Below are 25379 nucleotides of genomic sequence, written 5' to 3'. Positions count from 1 at the left end.
CTGGTGGGAGATAGAAATATTTCGTAGTGCTGACTTGTGCACTTGTGAGATTTCCGTGGCTTCTGCAGTGAAGACGTGGTACGCGTTTAGAATTGAATATCTCACAAGCTATGTTGTTGTTCATAACTAATTACGCGAAACAGGAATCTATTGCTTCCCTGTTATTCAACTTATATTTTACTTAATTTCTGGACCATCGACACCAATAAGTGTTTAGCAGTAATAAACGGCATTGTAAAGGTACTTCTGCTATCGTACTCATCATTTAAAGCCGTTAAGATAGTACTTGCAGATTTTATTTAATTGCAATCTTTCATTTATAAATTACTGTGTTGCATTAAAAATTCGCAATTTCCGAGTGATAGGAACCTTTGGCCATTCGAGTCATGCGTCTATTCATTTTGTATACTGTAGACGCAGCAGTATTTGGCTTGTAATGCGGCAACTACGTGTCCCAGCCCCTAGACAGTGAAACCAGCCAAAACTTTTAAAATTTCAACTCTGAGTCAGAGGGTACATAGTTGAAGGCCATCATACCATATCAATTACTTTTGTGAAAGCCCGCAGTATTCACTATCAATTCATCCTAGTCTAGATTCTGCCTGCCTCCTCTCGCAGTGCGGTGCACTGTCTCAGTCCACTCACACTCGTCGGCACATGGTGCAGGCGCGCTCGCACTGTCAGCGAGACAATTCCCAACGAATGTCCGTCTCAGAAAGCGCCTGGCCCACGGCAGATACTACGGCAGGCTTACACCCGGCTCAGCTGACGCAGCACGGTGGAGGAGGCGGGCAGGTTTTCGCAGCGTCGCCCGCGGCGTCGCAGGCGGCCATCGCACGGCGTCGCGTCTCTTGAGTGCTTTCTCGACACGGCGGCGGAAGAGTTTCAGCACAGGAGGAGAGCAGAGAGGAGAGGCAGAGAGACTGGCGGATACCGAGAAGGCGGCGCCGCCGCATTAAGGCAAAATGGTTTTTGTTTTGCGTGTTCAAGTTGAGAGGCCATCCCCTGCGTGGCCTCTCGCGAGACCAATAACGCGACAACTCTGATATGAGTAAAGTTTTCGCGTTATTCAAGTCGAAATAAGCATTACGGTGAGGCGGCTGTCTCCTCCTCCTCTTTCTGTGTATCCCTCCGGTACCGCGCTCCTTCCCTGCCTGCCGCTCCTGCTGCTGATAGATCATATCTGCTACTGCGACACAGCACTCCCGAGGATCGCAAGCCGAGAGGGCGAGTTGCCTGCGACGCGGGCAAAAACGGGGGGCCCTAGGCAGGAGTGTATCGCTGTGTGCTGTCTCGCTCGACAGTGGTGTCGCACGCAACTGAATACTCCGCTAAAAGAAAGGCAAAGCGAGTGTCTAATATTCTGTAACATCTGTCAGCCTTGGCCATTTTTTGTCAAGAGCCCTAGGGTAAATTTACCTTTTACATACACTGAGGCAATAATATACACTCCTGGAAATTGAAATAAGAACACCGTGAATTCATTGTCCCAGGAAGGGGAAACTTTATTGACACATTCCTGGGGTCAGATACATCACATGATCACACTGACAAAACCACAGGCACATTGACACAGGCAACAGAGCATGCACAATGTCGGCACTAGTACAGTGTATATCCACCTTTCGCAGCAATGCAGGTGCTATTCTCCCATGGAGACGGTCGTAGAGATGCTGGATGTAGTCCTGTGGAACGGCTTGCCTTGCCATTTCCCCCTGGCGCCTCAGTTGGACCAGCGTTCGTGCTGGACGTGCAGACCGCGTGAGACGACGCTTCATCCAGTCCCAAACATGCTCAATGGGGGACAGATCCGGAGATCTTGCTGGCCAGGGTAGTTGACTTACACTTTCTAGAGCACGTTGGGTGGCACAGGATACGTGCGGACGTGCATTGTCCTGTTCGAACAGCAAGTTCCCTTGTCGGTCTAGGAATGGTAGAACGATGGGTTCGATGACGGTTTGGATGTACCGTGCACTATTCAGTGTCCCCTCGACGATCACCAGTGGTGTATGGCCAGTGTAGGAGATCGCTCCCCACACCATGATGCCGGGTGTTGGCCCTGTGTGCCTCGGTCGTATGCAGTCCTGATTGTGGCGCTCACCTGCATGGCGCCAAACACGCATATGACCATCATTGGCACCAAGGCAGAAGCGACTCTCATCGCTGAAGACGACACGTCTCCATTCGTCCCTCCATTCACGCCTGTCGCGACACCACTGGAGGCGGGCTGCACGATGTTGGGGCGTGAGCGGAAGACGGCCTAACGGTGTGCGGGACCATAGCCCAGCTTCATGGAGACGGTTGCGAATGGTCCTCGCCGATACCCCAGGAGCAACAGTGTCCCTAATTTGCTGGGAAGTGGCGGTGCGGTCCCCTACGGCACTGCGTAGGATCCTACGGTCATGGCGTGCATCCGTGCGTCGCTGCGGTCCGGCCCCAGGTCGACGGGCACGTGCACCTTCCGCCGACCACTGGCGACAACATCGATATACTGTGGAGACCTCACGCCCCAAGTGTTGAGCAATTCGGCGGTACGTCCACCCGGCCTCCCGCATGCCCACTATACGCCCTCGCTCAAAGTCCGTCAACTGCACGTACGGTTCACGTCCACGCTGTCGCGGCATGCTACCAGTGTTAAAGACTGCGATGGAGCTCCGTATGCCACGGCAAACTGGCTGACACTGACGGCGGCGGTGCACAAATGCTGCGCAGCTAGCGCCATTCGACGGCCAACACCGCGGTTCCTGGTGTGTCCGCTGTGCCGTGCGTGTGATCATTGCTTGTACAGCCCTCTCGCAGTGTCCGGAGCAAGTATGGTGGGTCTGACACACCGGTGTCAATGTGTTCTTTTTTCCATTTCCAGGAGTGTATGTTGGACCTCTATTACGCGGTATAGTATAGGAACTTGTCGTGGCATGGACTCAACAAGTCGTTGGAAGTTCTTCGCAGAAATATTTAACCTTGCCGCCTGTATAGGCGTCATAACTGTGAAAGTGTCGTTGGTGCATGATTTTGTGCTCGAACTGACCTCCCGATTAGTTCGAAAAAATTTTCGGTGATATTCACGTCGTAGGAACTGGGTGGCCAAATCATTCACTCGAATTGTCCACAACGCTCTTCAAACGATTCGCCGACAACTGTGGCCCGGCGACAAGGCACATTGACATCCATAAAAATTCCACGGTTGAGTGGGAACATGAGGTCCATGAATGGCTGTAAATGGTCTCCGAATAGCCGAACATAGTCACTTACAGTCAATATCGGTACACCTGGACCAAGAGCCAAGTCCATTCCATGTAAACACACCCCACAACCCTGTGGAGCCACCACCAGCTAGCACAATGTCTTGTTGACAAGTTGGGTCCTTGGCGTCGTGGGGTCTGCGCCACACTCGAATCCTGCCGTCAGCCCTTACCAGCGGATAAATGGACTCATCTGACCACGCAATGGTTTACCAGCCAAGAAGCGCAGCAGGCGATGTCGTGCTGTTACAAAATGCACTCGCGTCATTGGTCTGCAGACGTAGCTCATTAACACCAAATTTCGCCTCACTGTCCTAACGCATACGTTCTTCGCAAGTCACACATTATTTATTATTTATTTCGCGCAGTGTTGCTTGCGTGTTAGCACTGACAACACTACGGAATCGCCGAAGCTCTCGGTCGTCAAGTTGACAAGTGCGTTGTCCGTGGTGAGAGGTAATACCTGAAATTAGGCACTCTTGCCACTCTGAATCTCGCAATATTGAATTCCCTAACTATTTCCGAAATATAATATCCCACGCGTCTTGCTCCAGCTACCACTCCGTGTTCAAAGTCCGTTAATTTCCATCACGCAGTCATAATCACTTCGGAAACCTCTTCAAATGAATCACCTGATTACAAATGACAGCTTCGCCAATGCTCCGCCATTTTATACCTTCTGTACTCGATACTAACACCATTAGCACATGTGCATGTCGCTATCTCATTAGTTCTGTCACCTTAGTATACATCGGCGGCTCGTTTCTTTTCGTTTGCTCCAGCGTTAATCTCTGCTTGCGCATATTTACTTCAGTAAATTCTACAACATCGCTATCTGGTCAAGGTATACAAAGAGTGCGATCCAGTGAAGGAAATTTGCAGAAATTGACTTCATTAAAACTAATAACTGTTCGCTGCGAATCTGCTGTAAGATAATTTTTATTTTTATAGCTCGCAAATTAATGAAATGGTATTGGATTAGCCGAGCGGTCTAAGGCGCTGCAGTCATGGACTGTGAGGCTGGTTCCGGCGGAGGTTCGAGTCCTCCCTCGGGCATGGGTGTGTGTATTTGTCCTTAGGATAATTTACGTTAAGTACTGTGTAAGTTTAGGGACTGATGGCCTTAGCAGTTTAGTCCCATAAGATTTCACACACATTTGAACATTTTTTGAAGTGGTATTGCCGGTTTCGGGTGTGCTAGCGTTCATCTTCAGATCTAAATCAGACAAAAAATATGTCGTTCATAAATAGTTCAGTCTACTACATTAAATACTATGTGAACAGAAATAAGAGTGCTAAATGACAGCCCATAAAATATCGTTACAGAGTGTAACACATCGCATATTGTACATTCAAGTACTGAGTCATAATACTACTTTTTCTTTCGTGATGCTGCTGTTTACCATAAAAAAAGGCGTTCATTTGTTAGAGGACACCACGTTATGTATAATTATGCAATAAAATTGGTAGTATAGTGCCTATATAACGTTGATGAAAAACGAAACTATATTGAATTAGTAGAAGAGAGCAGAGTTATAGGAGAGGACAAAGGATGCTGCACCTTGCAGAGAGAAGTACAAAGATGTGAAGAGAGATGAAGAAAGCAAGTTGATTAAAATCGGAAAAGTATTCAATGAACTATGGATGAAGCCTGACCAACAGGCATTACATGCACTGATCGAAAATGATACTGCATTTAGAATGGCTAGTTTCTAGCTGAAATCTAGATCTGCCAACAAAATTTAAAAAAGTACGACTGATAGCTGAAATCTATTATTTACAAAAGCGGAGTTGCTTAAGAGCTTTGAGAATAGTCGTATGAAAGAGTTAAGTTATCTGCGTAATAAAATACACTCCTGGAAATTGAAATAAGAACACCGTGAATTAATTGGCCCTGGAAGGGGAAACTTTATTGACACATTCCTGGGGTCAGATACATCACATGATCACACTGACAGAACCACAGGCACATAGACACAGGCAACAGAGCATGCACAATGTCGGCACTAGTACAGTGTATATCCACCTTTCGCAGCAATGCAGGCTGCTGTTCTCCCATGGAGACGATCGTAGAGATGCTGGATGTAGTCCTGTGGAACGGCTTGCCATGCCATTTCCACCTGGCGCCTCAGTTGGACCAGCGTTCGTGCTGGACGTGCAGACCGCGTGAGACGACGCTTCATCCAGTCCCAAACATGCTCAATGGGGGACAGATCCGGAGATCTTGCTGGCCAGGGTAGTTGACTTACACCTTCTAGAGCACGTTGGGTGGCACGGGATACATGCGGACGTGCATTGTCTTGTTGGAACAGCAAGTTCCCTTGCCGGTCTAAGAATGGTAGAACGATGGGTTCGATGACGGTTTGGATGTACCGTGCACTATTCAGTGTCCCCTCGACGATCACCAGTGGTGTACGGCCAGTGTAGGAGATCGCTCCCCACACCATGATGCCGGGTGTTGGCCCTGTGTGCCTCGGTCGTATGCAGTCCTGATTGTGGCGCTCACCTGCACGGCGCCAAACACGCATACGACCATCATTGGCACCAAGGCAGAAGCGACTCTCATTGCTGAAGACGACACGTCTCCATTCGTCCCTCCATTCACGCCTGTCGCGACACCACTGGAGGCGGGCTGCACGATGTTAGGGCGTGAGCGGAAGACGGCCTAACGGTGTGCGGGACCGTAGCCCAGCTTCATGGAGACGGTTGCGAATGGTCCTCGCCGATACCCCAGGAGCAACAGTGTCCCTAATTTGCTGGGAAGTGGCGGTGCGGTCCCCTACGGCACTGCGTAGGATCCTACGGTCTTGGCGTGCATCCGTGCGTCGCTGCGGTCCGGTCCCAGGTCGACGGGCACGTGCACCTTCCGCCGACCACTGGCGACAACATCGATGTACTGGGGAGACCTCACGCCCCACGTGTTGAGCAATTCGGCGGTACGTCCACCCGGCCTCCCGCATGCCCACTATACGCCCTCGCTCAAAGTCCGTCAACTGCACATACGGTTCACGTCCACGCTTTCGCGGCATGCTACCAGTGTTAAAGACTGCGATGGAACTCCGTATGCCACGGCAAACTGGCTGACACTGACGGCGGCGGTGCACAAATGCTGCGCAGCTAGCGCCATTCGACGGCCAACACCGCGGTTCCTGGTGTGTCCGCTGTGCCGTGCGTGTGATCATTGCTTGTACAGCCCTCTCGCAGTGTCCGGAGCAAGTATGGTGGGTCTGACACAACGGTGTCAATGTGTTCTTTTTTCCATTTCCAGGAGTGTATAAGAAAAACGTGATTCACCTTTTTCTTATATTTTATTCTTCCACGCTGCAGTAATGATACTGATTGAGAATAAAAGCAGACGCAAGTAATATGAGGATTTTAGAACCATAGATTTGATTTCATTTACAGCAAAAGTTCTATAAGAGTGATAAATAGAAAACTTAACGGAATACTGGAAAAAGGTACTGCAGAGGAACATAACGGTTTTAGAATAGAGAAATGAACAAGAGATACCACTGCAATGTTCAGAATGATACGTGGGAAGAGGAAGAAAGGTTTTAGTTCTCTCTCGAAAATCTTTAATACAGTACAGTGGAATGAATTAACATTCTAAGGAAGAAATAAGTCGACTGGAGGGTACAGAAGGCTGATGAGGAATCTATACATGCAACAGGAAATAGGAGTACAGAGTGAGAATCATACAACAGGGAAAGCACAATTGCAAGGGGAATGAGGCAACACTGCTGTCTCTCCCCAATACTGCTTAACATAGACAGCATTTGGAGCATGTTATTCAGAAAAGTTTGAAAAAGAAAAAGAGGAATACGTGTTGGTGATAGGAGCATAGAATGTATTCGGCTTGTGGATGATATGGCGTTATTGACAGAGAGCGAAAGAACTATAACTGGGATGCTAAAGAAATTAAACAAGAGCTGTGAGGAATTTCGAATGAAAATTAATAAGGAAAAGAAAAAATGTATGGTGATAAGTGTAAGAAAGGTAATAACAACTGTAATGTTAGGACAGGAAGGTACAGAACAGGTTAGTGCTTTCAGATATCTGGAAAGCATGATTACGGAGTACATGAGATCCAATGACGAGGTGAAAACGCATACAGCAATTGCGAAGGAGGCATTTCATAAGAAGATGTACCCTCTATGTAAGTGCATGGACAGTGACCTGAAGAAGAGACTGGTGAAGTGCCTTATATGGAGCGCAGTGTATGTATATGGAGCTCAGAAATGGACACTGAGGAAACAGGAACAAAGAAAAATAGAAGAATGTGAGATGTGAATTTAGAGGAGGATGGAAGGGATAAAAGTGGGTTAGGAAATTGAAAAATGAGGGGGTGTTGAGAAGAGTGGGGGAACAGAGAGAAATTTTAAAGTTAACCAAAAAGAAAAGACACAATTGGCTTACAAATTGGATGAGAAGACATTGTTTTCTGATAAATGCTGTGGAAGTAACGGTGAATGGACGGAGAAATACAGTACCCAGGAGATATAATATCATTAACAGTATAGGGATAGAAAACAATTATGATAAAACGAGGAATGTAAAAAATGACAGGATGGCATGAAGAGCTACATGTGAAGACCCTCACTAGGACAGAACGCTGATGATGATATTTAAACAAAGTTAAACAATTTTTTTTGAGTCATCAGTCTTCTGTCTTTTTTGATACGGCCCGCCACGAGTTCCTCTCCTGTGCCAACCTCTTCATCTTAGAGTAGCACTTGCACCCTACGTCCTCAGCCTATCATCATGTCCTTTCTCCTTGTCAGTGTTTTCCAAATATTCCCTTCCTCTCCAGTTCTGTGCAGAATAGCTTCATTCCACCTAATTTTCAACTTTCGTCTGTAGCTCCACATCTCAAAGCCTCAAAGCTTCATTCTCTTTGTTCCATATTTTCCACAGTCCAAGTTTCATGTCCATACATTTCTGTGCTCCAAACGTACATTCTTAGAAATTTCTCCCTCAAATTAAGGCCTATATTTCATACTAGTTGACTTCTCTTGGAGTCTGCATTTGGTGCCCTCCTTGCTCCGTCCGTCATTGGATATTTTGCTGCCTAGATAGCAAAATTCCTTGACTTCGTCTACTTCCTGACTTCAATCCTGATGTTAAGTAGCTCCCAGTTCTCGTTTCTTCTACTTGTCATTACTTTCGTCTTTCATCTAACACTCAATCCATATTCTGTACTCATTACATTCGGCAGATCAATGGTGCTTTTAACAGAGGGATTCCCGTTGCACTCTTTTCTTTTCATGCCAACAAAGTATGTTTTGACTTTCCTATATACTGAGTCAGTCCGTCCGACGATCATTTCTTTTTCGATTTCTTCATATTTTTCATGCAGAAATTGTATTTCTGCATTCCTAAATTTCCCTGAACATTTTGATACTTGCTTTTTTTATCTATCAACTGAAGTATTTCTTCCGTTGCCCATGGTTTCTTCTCAGTTAATTTCTTTGTACCTATGATTTTTTTCCAAATTCTGTGATTGCCCTTTTTAGAAATGACTATTCCTGTTCAACAGTACTGCCTACTGAGCTATTCGTAATTACTGCATCTGTAGCCTTAGAGAACTTCAAGTGTATCTCGCCGTTCTTTAGTGTTGTCGTATCTCATTTCTTTGCGTATTGATTCTTCCTGAGTAGCCTCTTAAACTTCAGGCCACTCTTCATCATTAGTACATTGTGATATGAGTCTAGATGTGCTCCTGGGTATATATCAAGTGTCCGATTTCGCTGTCTCTGTCTGAGCACGTAATCTAACAGAAATGTTCCGGTATCAGCCGGCCATTTCCAAGTATACTTTCTCCTACTGTGATTCTTGAACATAGTGTTCGGTATTACTAGCTAAAATTTATTATGGAACTGAACTAATATTTATCCTCTCATATTCCTTGCCCTAAGCCACAATATCCTACAATTTTCCGTCTATTACTTCTCCTACAAGTGCACTATTAGATTATCATCTCCTTTTGAGTACTGCATTAGCCTTTCAATATCCTCATACACTTTCTCTCTCTCTTCATCTTCAGCTTTCGGCGTCGGCATGTATACCTGAACTATCGTTGTCGGTGTTGGTTTGCTGTCGGTTCTGATAAGGACAAACCTATCACTGAACTGTTCACAGTAACACATTCTCTGCCCTACATTCCTATTCAAAACGGATGCTACTCCTGTTGTACCATTTTCTGCTGCTATTGATATTACCCTATACTCATATGACCAGAAATTCTTGTCTTGTTTTCACTTCGGTTCACTGACTCCTACTGTACGTAGATCGAGCTATTGCATTTCAATTTTCAGATATCCTACCTTCCCTACACATTTAAGCATCTGAAACTGCACTCCTCTACTCGTAGAACGCTATAGTTTTGTTGGTTATTCAATCTTTTTCTCATGATCACCTCCCCCTTGGCAGTCCCCATCCGGAGATCGGAGTGGGGGACTATTCTGGAATGTTTTGTCAATGGGGAGATTATCATGACTTTTTTTTCAGTTGCAGGCCACCTGTTCTGTGAATACACATTATGTGTCTTTAACGCAGTGGTTTCCACTGCCTTCTGCATCCTCATGCCGCTGATCATTGATGATTGTTCCGCCATTAGGGGAAGTTTCCCAAACCAAGGACATGAGAGTGCCCTGAACCTGTGTTCGCTCCTCTGCCCTCTTTGACAAGGCTGTTGACAGAATGAGGGAAGACTTCGGTCACCGATGCTGGTTATTAATCAAAATTTAAGTGGCGGCAAGTTTCTAACTCGGAACCGAGGGCGTTTTGTTTACTAGACAAACACACTAGACCACGGGGCCAATGTTTAATAGTATATAGAAAACCGTTGGCAAGTTAAGGTTGTATGGGAGTTTAACAACTGAAAATGATAGAATGTGGCAGATTATACAGGGTGATTCACAATTCATGTTACACACTCCTATAGGTTGTAAGTTTTACATAGAAAACCCTGTTCGGAAACGGTTTCCAACGACCCTACAGAGCGTCACAGTATACCGTGATGATGTTACAAACTGTCAGGGACGATGTTTAAGAAGAAATGTATCAATTTTAGGTAAGATTCCCTGTACCGGAAACGGACGAGTTGAACATTATAAGCGAAAACTGTTCTGATACCTCTGACTGTGGAATATATCTACTGGTACTGCTATTGCTACGATTGTCGGTCATGTGGGGTAGGCAACTATCAGAGGACCAAAACAAGAATAAAGGTCTAGTTAAGAGGAGCTCTAAAATGCATACCTTAAAAGCTATCAACATTTATTCAGTGGAGGAGAAGTGCTTCACATTAGCGAAGATGAACAAGTGCTTATAGTTTCTCAGGTATGCATTTTAGAGCCTACGTGTACTTGACGTTTTGTCTAAGTTTGATCCTTACTACACGTCTGAAAACTGCTTATTCTACCTCCATTCTTCGCATTTCATTGTCCGAGGTATCAGATTGATTTCTTTAGGTTCCGAACCAGGGAGTCTTAGCTCAAATCGGTACATTTATACGTCTCTATCAACCTTGAAAGTTTGTAACGTCATCACGGTATCAACTTATAGCTATATACTTTTTCAGGCGCCGTCACCTCTAACTTTGACGCTCTGTAGCGTGTTGGGATGACGTTTTCGGACATAAGTTGTTGTGTAAAACTTGTTCTATTACGTCCCTTCCACAACCTCGAAAAATGCGTATTACGAATTGTGCAACGCCTTGTATGAGCCGTTAAACTTAATGTTGCTGTTCCACAGTCGTGACCAGTCAAGGCCAATAAAAATATGCTGTAAGTTTGTTGAACACTTAAGGTGTAGTTTCACTAGCTGAATAAGGTTATCTCTTTGAGCAATGTGTTACGATTGTATGCCAAACTGTCACAAACACTGCAACAATGAAAAAAATTCCTGAGGAAACGGACACTCGTAGAGCATTTTCGTAGTGAGATGCGAGTTTTACAATTACCTGCCTATATGTGGCTAGGAGTCGAGCTTGACTGAAGTTCGCCAGTAAGTCATTTCACTGGTGGAAGCAGTCATAATATGGGATGAAACAGAGTTCCATTGAATGTTAGTGACTAAAAGTCCAAATAAATGTTTGCTATAGGTAAGAAATGGAGATATGGTGAGAGGAAAAAAAATATTAATTGAACAATTTAGCTGGCCGTTGTGGCCGAGCGGTTCTAGGCGCTTCAGTCCGGAACCGCGCTGCTGCTACGGTCGCAGGTTCGAATCCTGCATCGAGCATGGACGTGTGTGATTTCCTTAGGTTAGTTAGGTTTAAGTAGTTCTAAGTCTAAGGGGATTGGTGAGCTCAGATGTTAAGTCTCAAAGTGCTAGAGGCATTTGAACCATTTGAAGAATTTAGAGGAGAATTTATCGATAGAAAGTCTTTAAGGAAATTTCGTTTGGGATTGAGTGTCATGTTTGCATGGTGGGAAACAGTAGCTATCCAGTACGAGGTGTCGTAACTTTGCTTGGACGTTAACAACTAACCCCGAGGTGCCGTTGAGGTGTCAGTTGAACGAGAGCGCTATTCACATCCACCAGTATCAGGCACGCTTACAGATAAAGCACACTTATAGAAATTACTGCAAATTGTTATTCCAAAACAATGATGCACTCAATAACACAAACGCTTTTCTTCACAAGATGGTTGTTCATTAGTCCTAGCTTGTCCCATTCCAGTTTATGAATTAAGTCCAGATCTGTGAACATTACTGTCTTCTTTGCGGTGTAGAACCCGCTCCGTGGCGGCGTCGTGCGTTGATGAGGAGCGATTGATCTCATATCGGACTCGTCGTCGGCGAGCTTGGCGATGAAAAAGAGCTTAAATTACAAGTGGAACTGGACTTCGACTGGCGCTCGCTGGATCTGTGCCAGTTAAGCCGCGCAGCGCAGTTTCTGTGCTTCGTCGCGGCGATACCAGGCCCTCCACTACCTGTTCCTCGTGACGTTTGACGTGAAACGTAGTTCACACTTCCTAGGGACTTCTGTAGGAGGCCGCTAGACTCTACTGGCGTCTCGTTCTGCCTGATGCTTAGGCTGACCCGTTTAACCTCCGCCGTTGGAGGAAAGTCTAGCTTGCAAGAATTGCGACTGGCCGTCACAACACGAGGTTTGGTCAGATATTCAGTAATTTTCATGCCTTGCACTGCCTGGAGTAAAACATAGCACTGTAAAGCAGTGGCGAGTATGAGTACAAACAGTAGATTGTTGTTGCTAAATTTAATCAGTCATAATCAGGCTATAACCGCAAATGCTTTTTCTTAATTACTGATTATAAACCAGGTTTACCGTACTTCTAAAATGAACATTTCGGCAAAGCTGCACTAAAAGATATAAACAAGGATGTTTGATGGATACTAATTAAAGGATCATAGCTCTTAACATTCCCTTGCTAACTGGATTGTTTGTCTTTACTCTCTCCTTGTTCCCAGACCGAATAATTTCCGATTCTAGTTAGTTAAATTTGCAACCACTAATAACCATCGAAATGCAGTCACATGCCGTGAAAAGTTGCACAGGGAAACGCTCTTCAAACTTTTCCATGGAGTCTGACGTACAAAAGGCTCACCTGTGTGGTACGTATTGGTGTAGCGATTAGCTCCCTCCTGCTCCAACGTCTCCATCTAAGAGAAGTACTTGCATCGCATGCATCGCAAATCCTCAGTTATATGTTGGATATCTCTGCCTTCCCCTACAGCTTTTTTCCCTGTATGGATCCGTTTAGCGCCGTGGAAAAGATGCTCCCAAATGTGTTAATACAATTCCTCTCATTCTGCCACATGTTAGTTTTCTCGCCGATGACGCGGAGGACTTCCTAATTCATAATCTCTCTAGTCCTTTTAATTTTCTGCAGCTACTAAGGTTGAAGAATACATTCTATGTGGGTGGAGTAACTTAACTCCTGAACTATCTAAGATACATAATATACAAGTAAACCAAAACAAGTGTCTCACTGTAACCATTCCTCCACATTAAAGCAATACATAATGTAGCCAAATATTTTCTTATTCAGTACTATTAAAAATTTCGCCTCTACCATTCATTGGTTGCCGGGAGTCACTATCCGATGGTGAGGTCGTAGTGCACGTTTATGTAGGAACGGAGCGCGTACTTCCGTAAAACTGACTGTCTAGTGGATGGTGGATTTTGGTTTTTCACCCATCCGTTAACGTGATTATTTTTCAACACGTGACAAACTGTTACCTGTCGTAGCACTTTTTCATTTAAATCCCGAATTCTATTCTCCACTTCTTTCTGAAGTAGCTTAAATACTCAATACTCTGTGTACATATTTCCTACTTGGATGTAATTAACGTCGTTGTGAGCTGCACTTCATTGTATAATTACTCTAATTATATAACAACAAAATGTTTTCTGTAGTACATTTCTGAAAACAGCTAGGGTATGGTAGACTTTAACCTGAGTGCATAGCAGTTACGGCTCTGGTTGTTATGCCTGAAAATATTCCCCGTCTAATACAAAATGTTGACCAATGATTGAGAACCGATGAGATCTTACTACTGGTAATATAAATATTAGGCAGTAGGTACACTTTCATTGGACAACGGAGTATATGAAGGCGTCTTTAACGTTTTATGCAGCACTACGTAATTGCAACTAAGACATTTAACCATCCAAACACAATCTACTACTGAAGCCAGTGCTACCCTTGTAAAGAAAACGCGTGTTAACTGTACCCTGCGTTGGCTAACGCCTAATAGTAAGAATAAAGAATCGCAAAAGCGGCAGTTCTCGATATATTCGGGTCCGTGACACATGTCTATGAGGTCTCTGCAATAGTATGATAAAGACTCACAAATGCGCCAACTCTCTATGTATTGGAATCTATAACAATTGCCTCTGAGCTGAATACTTTCTCATAGTGGTTGAAAGCTCCATGAAAAGAAAGCATTGGGTTGAAAGAATTTCACATTCTATTAATTATGCTGAAGATTGCCTGTTTGTGGTAAACAGCGTTCGGCTACTGACGTGGATAAATGAGAAACGAGAACATGCAGACAGAACACGAAAACTGAGAAATGACTTCAGGAATAAAATAATTACGGAGGAACTTGAAATTAATTCCAAATATTATTAATGAATAAGCATGAGAGCTCACGAACAGTAGCTATATACATCCTCCAAGGGACTATGTTGAACTACAATGCCACATATTCTCAAAGATTTGTCTCATATGCTATCAAGTCCTCGTAATACTATTCAGCGAGAAAAAAAAAGCTACTAAAGCCTACAGATCTCTCGAACAAAAGCAGACACAGGGTTATTACAAATGATTGAAGCGATTTCACAGCTCTACAATAACTTTATTATTTGAGATATATTCACAATGCTTTGCACACATATATAAAAATTCAAAAAGTTTTTTTAGGCTTTCACAAATGTTCGATATGTGCCCCTTTAGTGATTCGGCAGACATCAAGCCGATAATCAAGTTCCTCCCACACTCGGCGCAGCATGTCCCCATCAATGAGTTCGAAAGCATCGTTAATGCGAGCTCGCAGTTCTGGCACGTTTCTTGGTAGAGGAGGTTTAAACACTGAATCTTTCACATAACCCCACAGAAAGAAATCGCATGGGGTTAAGTCGGGAGAGCGTGGAGGCCATGACATGAACTGCTGATCATGATCTCCACCACGACCGATCCATCGGTTTTCCAATCTCCTGTTTAAGAAATGCCGAACATCATGATGGAAGTGCGGTGGAGCACCATCCTGTTGAAAGATGAAGTCGGCGCTGTCGGTCTCCAGTTGTGGCATGAGTCAACTTTCCAGCATGTCCAGATACACGTGTCCTGTAACGTTTTTATCGCAGAAGAAAAAGGGGCCGTAAACTTTAAACCGTGAGATTGCACAAAACACGTTAACTTTTGGTGAATTGCGAATTTGCTGCACGAATGCGTGAGGATTCTCTACCGCCCAGATTCGCACATTGTGTCTGTTCACTTCACCATTAAGAAAAAATGTTGCTTCATCACTGAAAACAAGTTTCGCACTGAACGCATCCTCTTCCATGAGCTGTTGCAACCGCGCCGAAAATTCAAAGCGTTTGACTTTGTTATCGGGTGTCAGGGCTTGTAGCAATTGTAAACGGTAAGGCTTCTGCTTTAGCCTTTTCCATAGGATTTTCCAAACCGTCGGCTGTGGTACGTTTAGCTCCCTGCTTGCTTTATTCGTCGACTTCCGCGGGCTACGCGTGAAACTTGCCCGCACGCGTTCAACCGTTTCTTCGCTCACTGCAGGCCGACCCGTTGATTTCCCCTTACAGAGGCATCCATAAGCTTTAAACTGTGCATACCATCGCCGAATGGAGTTAGCAGTTGGTGGATCTTTGTTGAACTTCGTCCTGAAGTGTCGCTGCACTGTTATGACTGACTGATGTGAGTGCATTTCAAGCACCACATACGCTTTCTCGGCTCCTGTCGCCATTTTGTCTCACTGTGCTCTCGAGCGCTCTGGCGGCAGAAACTTTATGAGTTTTTCTACGTATCTGTAGTGTGTCGTGACCATATGCCAATGAATGGAGCTACAGTGAATTTATGAAATCGCTTCAATCATTTGTAATAGCCCTGTATTAATGCTCACTGTATCAGAGAAACATGTACTGGACAAACGGCTGACCTTGCTTATAATGAAAACACGTCTGCAAAGCTGAAAGTCATGTAATACATAATTACGGTAATGCAACGGTAAGAGCCCAAGCTCTCACGAGAAATCCTGAACACTACAGCTTACAAATACCGATCTCAGCAACACACAGGATAATGACGTATGAACTTAACAACTAGAGCAATGTTAGCTGCTGCAAGCGACGACGACGGGAAGAAGCAAAGTAGCAGTTTGCGCCAAGTGGTCATATCCAAACTGAATTCAGTCATTTAGCCACGTGATTGGTCATCGGGACTTCGTGAACAAAGTACAAATTAGAGGTAGGCTTTACCATGCCACAAAAATATGACTACCGTAGCAGACGTAGGGCACTGAACTGAAAGTCTTTCAGCCATAAGACTGATTGAAACAATACATAATATGAAAGACGTTCGCAACAGACGATTTTCAGTCTGTCAGATTCCAAATGATCGGGTAGTTCCTCAAGACCTTCGGCAGAGTTCTGGATCATATAATTTATTTAAAAATATCCACAGTAATAGCAAGAACAGACGTAAAAGCGAATGAATACATGAACGGAGTCTAGATGACTGGAATACGTTCGATTGTTAGGTCAGTTCTAAGACGCTGTAGTACATCTGTAGGGAAATCGCATAAAACATAATAGTATGAATTCTGCATTTGCAGTTTTTATCAAGAACCATAAAGCAGACATAAATCAAAATAAGAAGTTAGTAGCTCTGTAACAGATCAGTATACCCCACGCAAAACTTAGAAGAAAAATTTGGAACAAAGGTGGCTTTCTTCTTGGAAAACTTTGTTTATGTTTAGAGATTTGGTACTCGAGGAAGACCGTGCAATAGATCTACGATCTCCATTATGTATTTGAAATAGTGTAATTCTGTGGCTATTGTCACAATCAATAAAATTTTTCCAGATCTGCGACCGCATTGTCAATGCGTAAGACTTCTGACGTTTCGGCCACTATCACAGCTGGCCTCCCTCAGGTATTTTTCTTTTTTCTTTTTTTTTCGCTAACTGAAAGTGATCGAAACGTCGCAGACCCAGAAGAATTCTGTTGACTATTTCACATAATGTTTATGACCGTAAGATATAGCGGTTTAGGGGACTTACAAGGATTAAGGATAGTAATATTTTTGCCGCTCCATATCAGAACGAAGTACAGCGTCTATAACACAGTTAAGAGCTGTCTTACGCGACTCACTGTATCGTCTCTTGCTCAAAAACTGTTTTGCACCACTGCCATGAGCTACACAGTTTGTGATTCTTTTTGTAAAAAATTTCATTCTCAGTACACTTTTGCCCGGAGGAGACTTCTGCCCTGAAACTCTCACGTAATGCAGTTGAAAGTAAGTCTTCATTCTCAGCGTAAATTACCGAGCGTGCCGTGTTGATAATCGACTGCGGTACGAAGCGACTTTTCCGCAATGTTCAATCTGTCGACATCCCTCAAAGTGCCATTCCAAGCGTTGACCGTTCGCTCATTTTCATTATCCGTCAATCATGATTGTCAGATATGAAACTCGCTGTCCCGCAGACAATGCTGCAGATCTGCGCATTTCCGGAATGGTAAGTCGGTTTTGATCAATGACGTGAAGATGTGGCAGCGTGTGGCGTCATACAGGTGAAAACGGCGATAGGGCACAACACTGGCGACATTTATTCTGTTTTTATATTATTCTTTGGAATTTGGGTTGTGGTGGCAGACAAATCTATAGCATGGCCCTATATCCAGCGCAGATTGAAAGCTGATATGAGCTGACGATGTCAACGAACATGTATATTAAGCCTTGTTGTGGTGACTGAATGAACCGTAGTGCAACCTGAGATAAAGGTTAGGTTAAAAGGTGATGGTATGTTTATGAAGTGTCAAGGAAGAACAAATGTAATATTCTTGTTGTAATTGAGTTTGTCTTACGTTTCTTTTATTTTCTGTGAGCTGTTTTAGTCCGCCATTTTTGTGAATTTATGGGTCTAAGCAGACGGATGGTATCCTTAGACTAAACATTTCAAATTTGAGGCGATAGGGAGTTCTCTTCACCAACCAGTGTAGGATTACCTTACTCTTATTACCGACTACCTGAGCTACAGGAATGGACGGACGGTTATTTCCATTATCTAGTACCACTATGTTTGAATCTTGAACTAATGTAAGAGGTGTTTGTCAAGCATATGTACCAGTCTGTTACATGTTCCTTAGATTCCTGTCCATCGGAGCCCGCAGCACTTTTTACAATGAGAGAAACGGATTAACAGCTTTACCCGTTCGATATAACTGATATGGTTTGACTGCATACTGTGGTCCAAGAACTAAATGTGACAAGACGTACACAAAACATATCCTATCTCAAAAGAGTTATGGTATTTTAAGGTATATTGCTTTGGTACCTAAACACAAATAATTTTTATGTGAATATGGACGCAACCTTTTACTCTAGATCTGAAATTACTTTCTCATATAATTAAATTCAGGGTATCCAACGGGCTATGAAGTAAAACTAAAAAATACAAAATTAATTTATTCTCATGCCCATAACGCTACGCTGAAAGAGTGAGAATTAATCATCACAAGGATCAGATTAGATTAGGTTCAGTTTTCGTTCCATAGACCCAAAAATAAGGATGATCTTCGTGGGTGTCGATCATCTCAGAAAGTGTAACATAAAAAAACATAAAAAATTTGAATATAATACTTACTATCCTGATCATCTGTCAGGAGATTGTCAAAATAGGTGAATGCTTTACAATAATTTGGAACTAATAATATTTACAGAATTTATACACTGTGAGAGTGAAACATTGTGATGCACTTTTAATAAATTTGTCATACACAAAATACCTAATCTTGATTGTTGTGACCAAGTGCTGTCAAAACTGAAATATAACAGACATTTTTATTTAAGCTAGTCTAACAGTCTCTGTAAAGGTACTGATCTATAGAGTAGAAGGAGTTGCCTATCAAAAAGACTTCCAAACTTTCTTTAAACCGTGCTTTATCTGAAATCAAGTTTTCAATAGTTGCTAACAATTTATTGAAAACGTGTGTTTCTGAATATTGGACCCCTTTTTCCACCAAGGTAAATGATTTCAGAACTTCATGTAGATTGTTCTTAGGCCGGCCGGTGTGGCCGTGCGGTTATAGGCGCTTCAGTCTGGAACCACGTGACCGCTACGGTCGCAGGTTCGAATCCTGCATCGGGCATGGATGTGTGTGATGTCCTTAGGTTAGTTAGGTTTAAGTAGTTCTAAGTTCTAGGGGACTGATGACCACAGATGTTAAGTCCCATAGTGCTCAGAGCCATTTGAACCATTTGATTGTTCTTATTCATAGTATTGATAGAATGTGTTGAGCTATTGGTTGGAAACAGAGATATATTACTTGCTACAAATTTCATTAAGAAATAAATATACTGAGAAGCAGTGGTTAGAATACAAAGTTCCTTGAACTGGTTTCTACGTGACATTCTTGAATTTACACCACAAATGATACTTATTCCACACTTTTGCACGCTAGAAACGTTTGCTTGGTTTGATGAGTTACATGAGAAATTGATCTCCTATCACATAGTAGAGTGAAAGTAAGGAAAGTATGCAAGCTTTTTTATACGTATATCCCCTATACCTGACATCACTCTCACTGCAAATACAGACTTGTTTAGGCGTTTCAGCACTTCTGTGCTTTGCACTTCCAAACTGAATTTATTATCGAACTGTGATTCCAGAAATTTAACCTCTTCGATCTGCATGTCTTCATATGTGATACACATGCTGTAAGGTAATCTCTTACAGGTTCTGAACTGCATATAGCGGGTCTTTTCAAAATTTAATGACAATGAAAGGGAAAGAAAGTCTAAATAACTGAGAAAATACTGCTGGATATCAACAAAAGTGCCACATCAATACTCTTTGAAATGGAGAAACAGGCATAAACTTTTAAAAAGACGTATTCAATGTTGATGCCATTTGTAACAGTTTCTTGTGCTTATAAATGTTTCACAGCTGTTCTAGCTAATGGAGTTATTGCTTTACTGCCATGATTTGTACTTTTTAGTGTCGCGTTGCATAAATGTAGCTGAACGAAATATGTTTTCAAAGCTACAAATTTTTGGGTTGGTTAGGTGAAGCGTATCGGCAAGATCAGCTTTTAGCAGCCTAGCACTGAATCAAGGTAATCCTCGCTTTCCAATTTTGTCACACTGCTATGAGGTACCCCATCTAGAGTGTAGAATGCGTAGCACTGTGACTGCACGTAGTGCTGTGTTGCACCCACAGACTTCATGGAGGTGCCAGTTCTGGAGAGCACTTTCTTTCCTTAAAGTTTCAAACTTTCTTTCACTCTATCCTTGCCCAGAATGTGCTATTCCCTTTTTTCGACTGATCTATTTGTCATTAAGTGTAGATGTACACGCCAGCAACGTAGCATGGCACAGCCTCAGAGTGTCCTAAAATATCTCTGTCATGGAAAACTGAATGCAGAATCAGCAAACCATAGAGCTTTTTCTTTTCCCACAGACGTAAAGGACTGTTGTGATTCTGCTGGTGGAGGGGTGGTCCTGATGGGAAAGGAGGACATTTATGTGTTGAGAATAAGCGACGGAATCCATTCGCCGCAGTCTCAGACTGGCTGCATTCAACAGGTCGGTAAGGGGTGATTGAAGAAGCGACGGAAAATCACGGAAGACAATATTTCGGAACGGTTCTGTAAATATTCGCATCCATCTAGACTGTAGATCAGACCGGAACTGCAGCCGCAACAATGAATCGGTGTAATATCCAGTGAACAGAGTGACAGCTAAGAAACCCAAGATACGAGTATGTATTGACTGATGAGACTGCAATATTTTTCGTCGCGATTGGCAACATTAAATGAGCAGCTTATTGGGGTCACAGAGAGTGACAGCTAGAAATTCGAGAGAATTCTGTAATGAAAACGAAGTTGTACGAAGATTCGATGAGGGGACCCCCTCTAGCGCCCCTTGCGTACGCCTGTGTTTCCACCTTATCATAGGAACTGCAAAAGGGACCCTTTTAATTAGCCGGTTAACCATGTTACAAATTTGACACACAGATTTCTGGAGCCTAAAACTTATTCTGGTCTATTTCATTGTACAGATAACACTCGTAAGTTCTTTTAATTTGAGGAATCAAATTCGACTCCGTGATTTTCAAGTGAATTTGCCACAGATTTCAAAAACAATTGCTTACACATTTCTGAGACATTTTTAAGACATGTTTAAGAAAACACACTATTACCTGACATTATACTAGTCTGTTACATTTGAAGAACAAGCAGGATTAGCTTCCTTCGTTAAATAAAGCTTCCACTCCTCCGGCAGCTACGAACGCTGCTTTCAACCTGTACTAGATCTTTTCCTCTACCTGTTATTGGAGTATACCTCTGCCTGGGCGGGAAGGCCTTTGCTGTGAGGAAAATTCATTAATGAACGTTGTTGTCTTCTCTGAAGTCACAGACAACAACACTCTAAAGCAAATAAAGCTAGTAAAGCTGATAAACGTAACAACAGTTTATTACTATTATAAAAATTGTGGTGGATGATATATCATTAATGACTTCAGTTTTAGAATTTGGCAAGTGCAAATACATAATACTTAAACTCTCCGTCAGACTGAAAGTGTTTGCCGCACGGAGGCGCTCTACCAACTGAGCTATCCAAGCACCACTCATGACCTGTACTTCCGTCGGTACCTGATCTCCCACCTCCCGAACTTTGCAGAAGTTCTTCTACGAAACTCGCGCGACTACCACTCTTAGAAGAACGACTGCCGGAAGTAAAGATGTGAGGACCGGTCCTGAGTCGTGTTTGTGTGTCTCAGACGGTAACTCCCTTTCACGCAAAAAGGCAAAGGTTCCGATTTCAAGTCTCGGTCCGGCAGACAGTTTTAACCTGCTACGAAGTTTCATATCAGCGAACACTTCGCTGGAGAGTGAAAAATTCATTCTGGACACAAGACTCCAAGACTCACTTGCAATTTTTTGACTAGTGTATTATTCGATGATAGAATATTTGGCCTACAAGAAAAAAAAATTCTGGGGGTCGTGTCATAATGCTAGTGGAATTTCTGAATGACGACGTAAAAGGGACCGCAATCACACAAAACATAGAAAATTTCAGTCACATTGATACCTACTAACGCCGCTGCGGGATTAGCCGAGCGAACTGAGCCGCTGCAGTCTTAGACTGTGCGGCTGGTCCCGGCGGAGGTTCGAGTCCTCCCTCGGGCATGGGTGTGTGTGTGTGTTTGTCCTTAGGATAATTTAGGTTAAGTAGTGTGTAAGCTTAGGGACTGATGACCTTAGCAGTTAAGTCCCATAAGATTTCACAAACATTTGAACATTTTGATACCTACTACTGCTACATTAAACATGGATAGGAAATGACAGAAACTCAACAGAAAGACGAAAAGACAACAATAAAAAAAAGATATCGAACACCGAAGACAGGATCCATATGCTGATAGCCTCAGATCGATGTTTCTTATGCATAAATGGAGGGCAAAAGATCAAGGAGTTCAACAAAAAAAAGCCGGCCGGCAAACCAATGGTACTTCGTTAGCGTGGGACTAGCAAACAGTCTGCAAATACAGGTCATTACCCGCCAACCATTAGCTGTTATAGCATGTGACTCCCCTAACAAGTCCACAAATGTTGATTTGTTCAAACTAACAGCAGTTGCACAGATTGCACGCTGATATTTTTCGCCTTCGAAACTGGGAAAACGTACAAAAAATGTTCAAATGCGTGTCATCAGTCCCTAAACTTACACACTACTTAACCTAAATTATCCTAGGGACTAACACACACACCTATGCCCAAGGGAGGACTATAACCTCCGCCGGGACCAGCTGCACAGTCCATGACTGCAGCGCCACAGACCGCTCGGCTAATTCCGCGCGGCGAAAACGTACAACTTCCAGCTCTTCCGCAAGGTGTTATCATCTGGAAACTGCAGCCTGCCGGTCGGAAGGTCGTTGAGCGTCGATATCCTACACAGATTCCAATCCGTCGTTAGGAGTAGTGGTAGGTTATAAAGAACGACACATCGGTATGCCTTGCTAATTCTACAGCTCTATTTCCTTCGAGATTTGGATGGATTTTGAGTGAGCGGAGATCTAACGCTATTGCCGGGCACGATACTGTGTTGCGTAGTTCGACTATGACATCCGTCACATCTGGACTTAAAAATGTTGCGAGTAAAAGATGAAGATCAATCGCGCTTGCAGAATCATGCCACCATTTATCAAGAAATTCATTGCACGTTACAAATGGAAGGCGGAAGAATAGTAATTTCATTTCTACGCTAAAAAAATGTGATCTTCTCTTCGCACCGTTGCAAGGCAGTAAGTGATTTGTATCGTTACAAAGAAATTTTACCAAGAACTCTCGCTTCTGTGAGATGTTGAGCTGTGTCCGGCTTGCGTTCATGCCGTTCGTTCTTTGACATTTTCGAGTGGCGTCTTGTTTCTTTCTTACTTACTGGCGTAAAGAAGTTGCTGGCTTGCCTCCTTGAGTGGCAGCAGCATCGCTTATCGATACTAATACTGTCGTGCTATCTTTATTGTGACCGCAAGTATTTCCGGGTGGTGGTGGTGTGCGTGGTGGTCAGTCAGTTGGGACGGAGCACCGAGGAACTCTCCACGGCACAAGGCCAGGCTGGGACCGCTGGCGGCATGCACGCGCTGTTGGATTGTGAGGCGCTAGCTGCGAGGGCGACAGAGTTCGTTGCCCACTGGACCTGGACGCTGAAGTTGAGTGATCAGTTAACCTGTAACGAAACCTCAACTATGTGACATCTCTTCGTTTATTTTCAGGTTGTTGCTCCCTGGGCTGTTCGGGCTAGCAGCTCCGTATGATGTGTTGGCGAAATCTTGCAGCCGTCTTCCTATATTGTGATTAATTATTAAATTGACTGTTACTTGCCAGTGAAGTGCACATGCGGTATTTTCTGCCCTATGGCCGTTAACGCCCCAGTTACTTGCCCTTATCGTTAGCGCAGTATTCCGGCAGTATGCCTTTCCTCGTCGATGCTGTCTGGCATGGCGTGTAGTTCGACAACCTTTAAAGTTGTTTGGTTCATATTTTACTTAGAGTAGTTATTGTTCCCTTGGATGTTTTTAGACGCCAATTTCTGAAGATATAGGGCTGTTCGTATCCTCGTCGTCGGCCGATATTTTCTATCGTTGTGCCGTTGGTAGGACGGAAGGGAATTGGTTAAATTGTTGATAGATCCTTGGGCCATCCCTAGTTTGGGTTACAATCGGATTATTTAACTCTTTGCTGCCTTTCTCAACTCACCTCACTTTTGAGCTACCTCCTCAGGCCGACCCTTGGAACACTTCTGGGCACCACTTTTTCTGTTTGTTTTAAATTGTGATTTTCAGTTTAGTTTGAAGCATTGTGCGAGGCCTTGGGCTGTGTATTAATTCAGTTCTTTTTAAATTTTACAAAAAGGCCTTCAGCCGTGTTAAATTAAAATTTTGAACTTGATTTTATATAAATAAATTCCTTAAGATTTGTTCTATCTGAAATTATTTGTAATCCAGGTCCTAAGCCTTTAGTTATTCGATGTGTTATGTGTGGCCTTCAGCCGAGGATTTACATGAACCCCTATTTATAAGGGCTTAAGCGGTGTGTATTCTTTAAAGGAAAATTTTTCATAAGAAGGAAGGGGTTTACTTTAAATTGTTTGTCTGACTTGTTGTTCAGGCCTTCAGCCGTTGTTTCAAATTTGTTCGTGGCCTTCAGCCATGCAATAAGTTAATATTTCTTTAATTAGGCTTTCGACATTCTGTTGTAAATTTAAAAAGAAATTTCTTGGTTAGAAAAAATTGTTCATTAACGTGTTTTAATTATAGTTGTCCTTCAGACTTGTAGTGTAGGCCTTCAGCTGCTAATTGTTTTCAACTAAATATTTTTTAAAAATATTTTATCTTCTATTTTTAATTGCTTTTGATTTTTAAGCCAGGCCTTCAGACGTTCTTGTTTTGAGTGTGGTTTTGGGCTTTCAGCCCAGAAAGCATCCTAAGTTTTCTTTAACTGGGTCTTCAGCAGTATTGTCTAATTGTTGTCTTTTAAATGAGTAAATAAGTGGTTTTTAGAAGGATAAAATTGTGCGTTTGATTGTGCAACTCACAGTAACTGTTTACAGCCCCATCCACAATCGTAACCTTATCCTGTGCCCTCTCGGAGTACCTACCAACAGGGTTTCAGATATAACTTCCTCAGATCTTGCTTTACGTTAAGAGTGAACAAGTCGAAGTGATCAGTATGCAGGACATAAGTAATCACATCTACTTTCATCACGCATTAGAGATGCAAAGAATGGGAGTTACATAGTGAAACATTGTCTCTATTGCTTCATAGCAAGAAAAAAATTAGCCATCAATTAATGACACTTCTGGCACAGGATCTACATCTACATCTACATCCATACTTCGGAAGCCACCTGACGGTGTGTGGCGGAGG

The sequence above is a fragment of the Schistocerca piceifrons genome, chromosome 4 (assembly GCF_021461385.2).
Source record: "Schistocerca piceifrons isolate TAMUIC-IGC-003096 chromosome 4, iqSchPice1.1, whole genome shotgun sequence".
NCBI lineage: Eukaryota > Metazoa > Arthropoda > Insecta > Orthoptera > Acrididae > Schistocerca > Schistocerca piceifrons.
The sequence above is the reverse complement of the archived record's forward strand: the minus strand, read 5'-3'. Positions refer to the sequence as shown.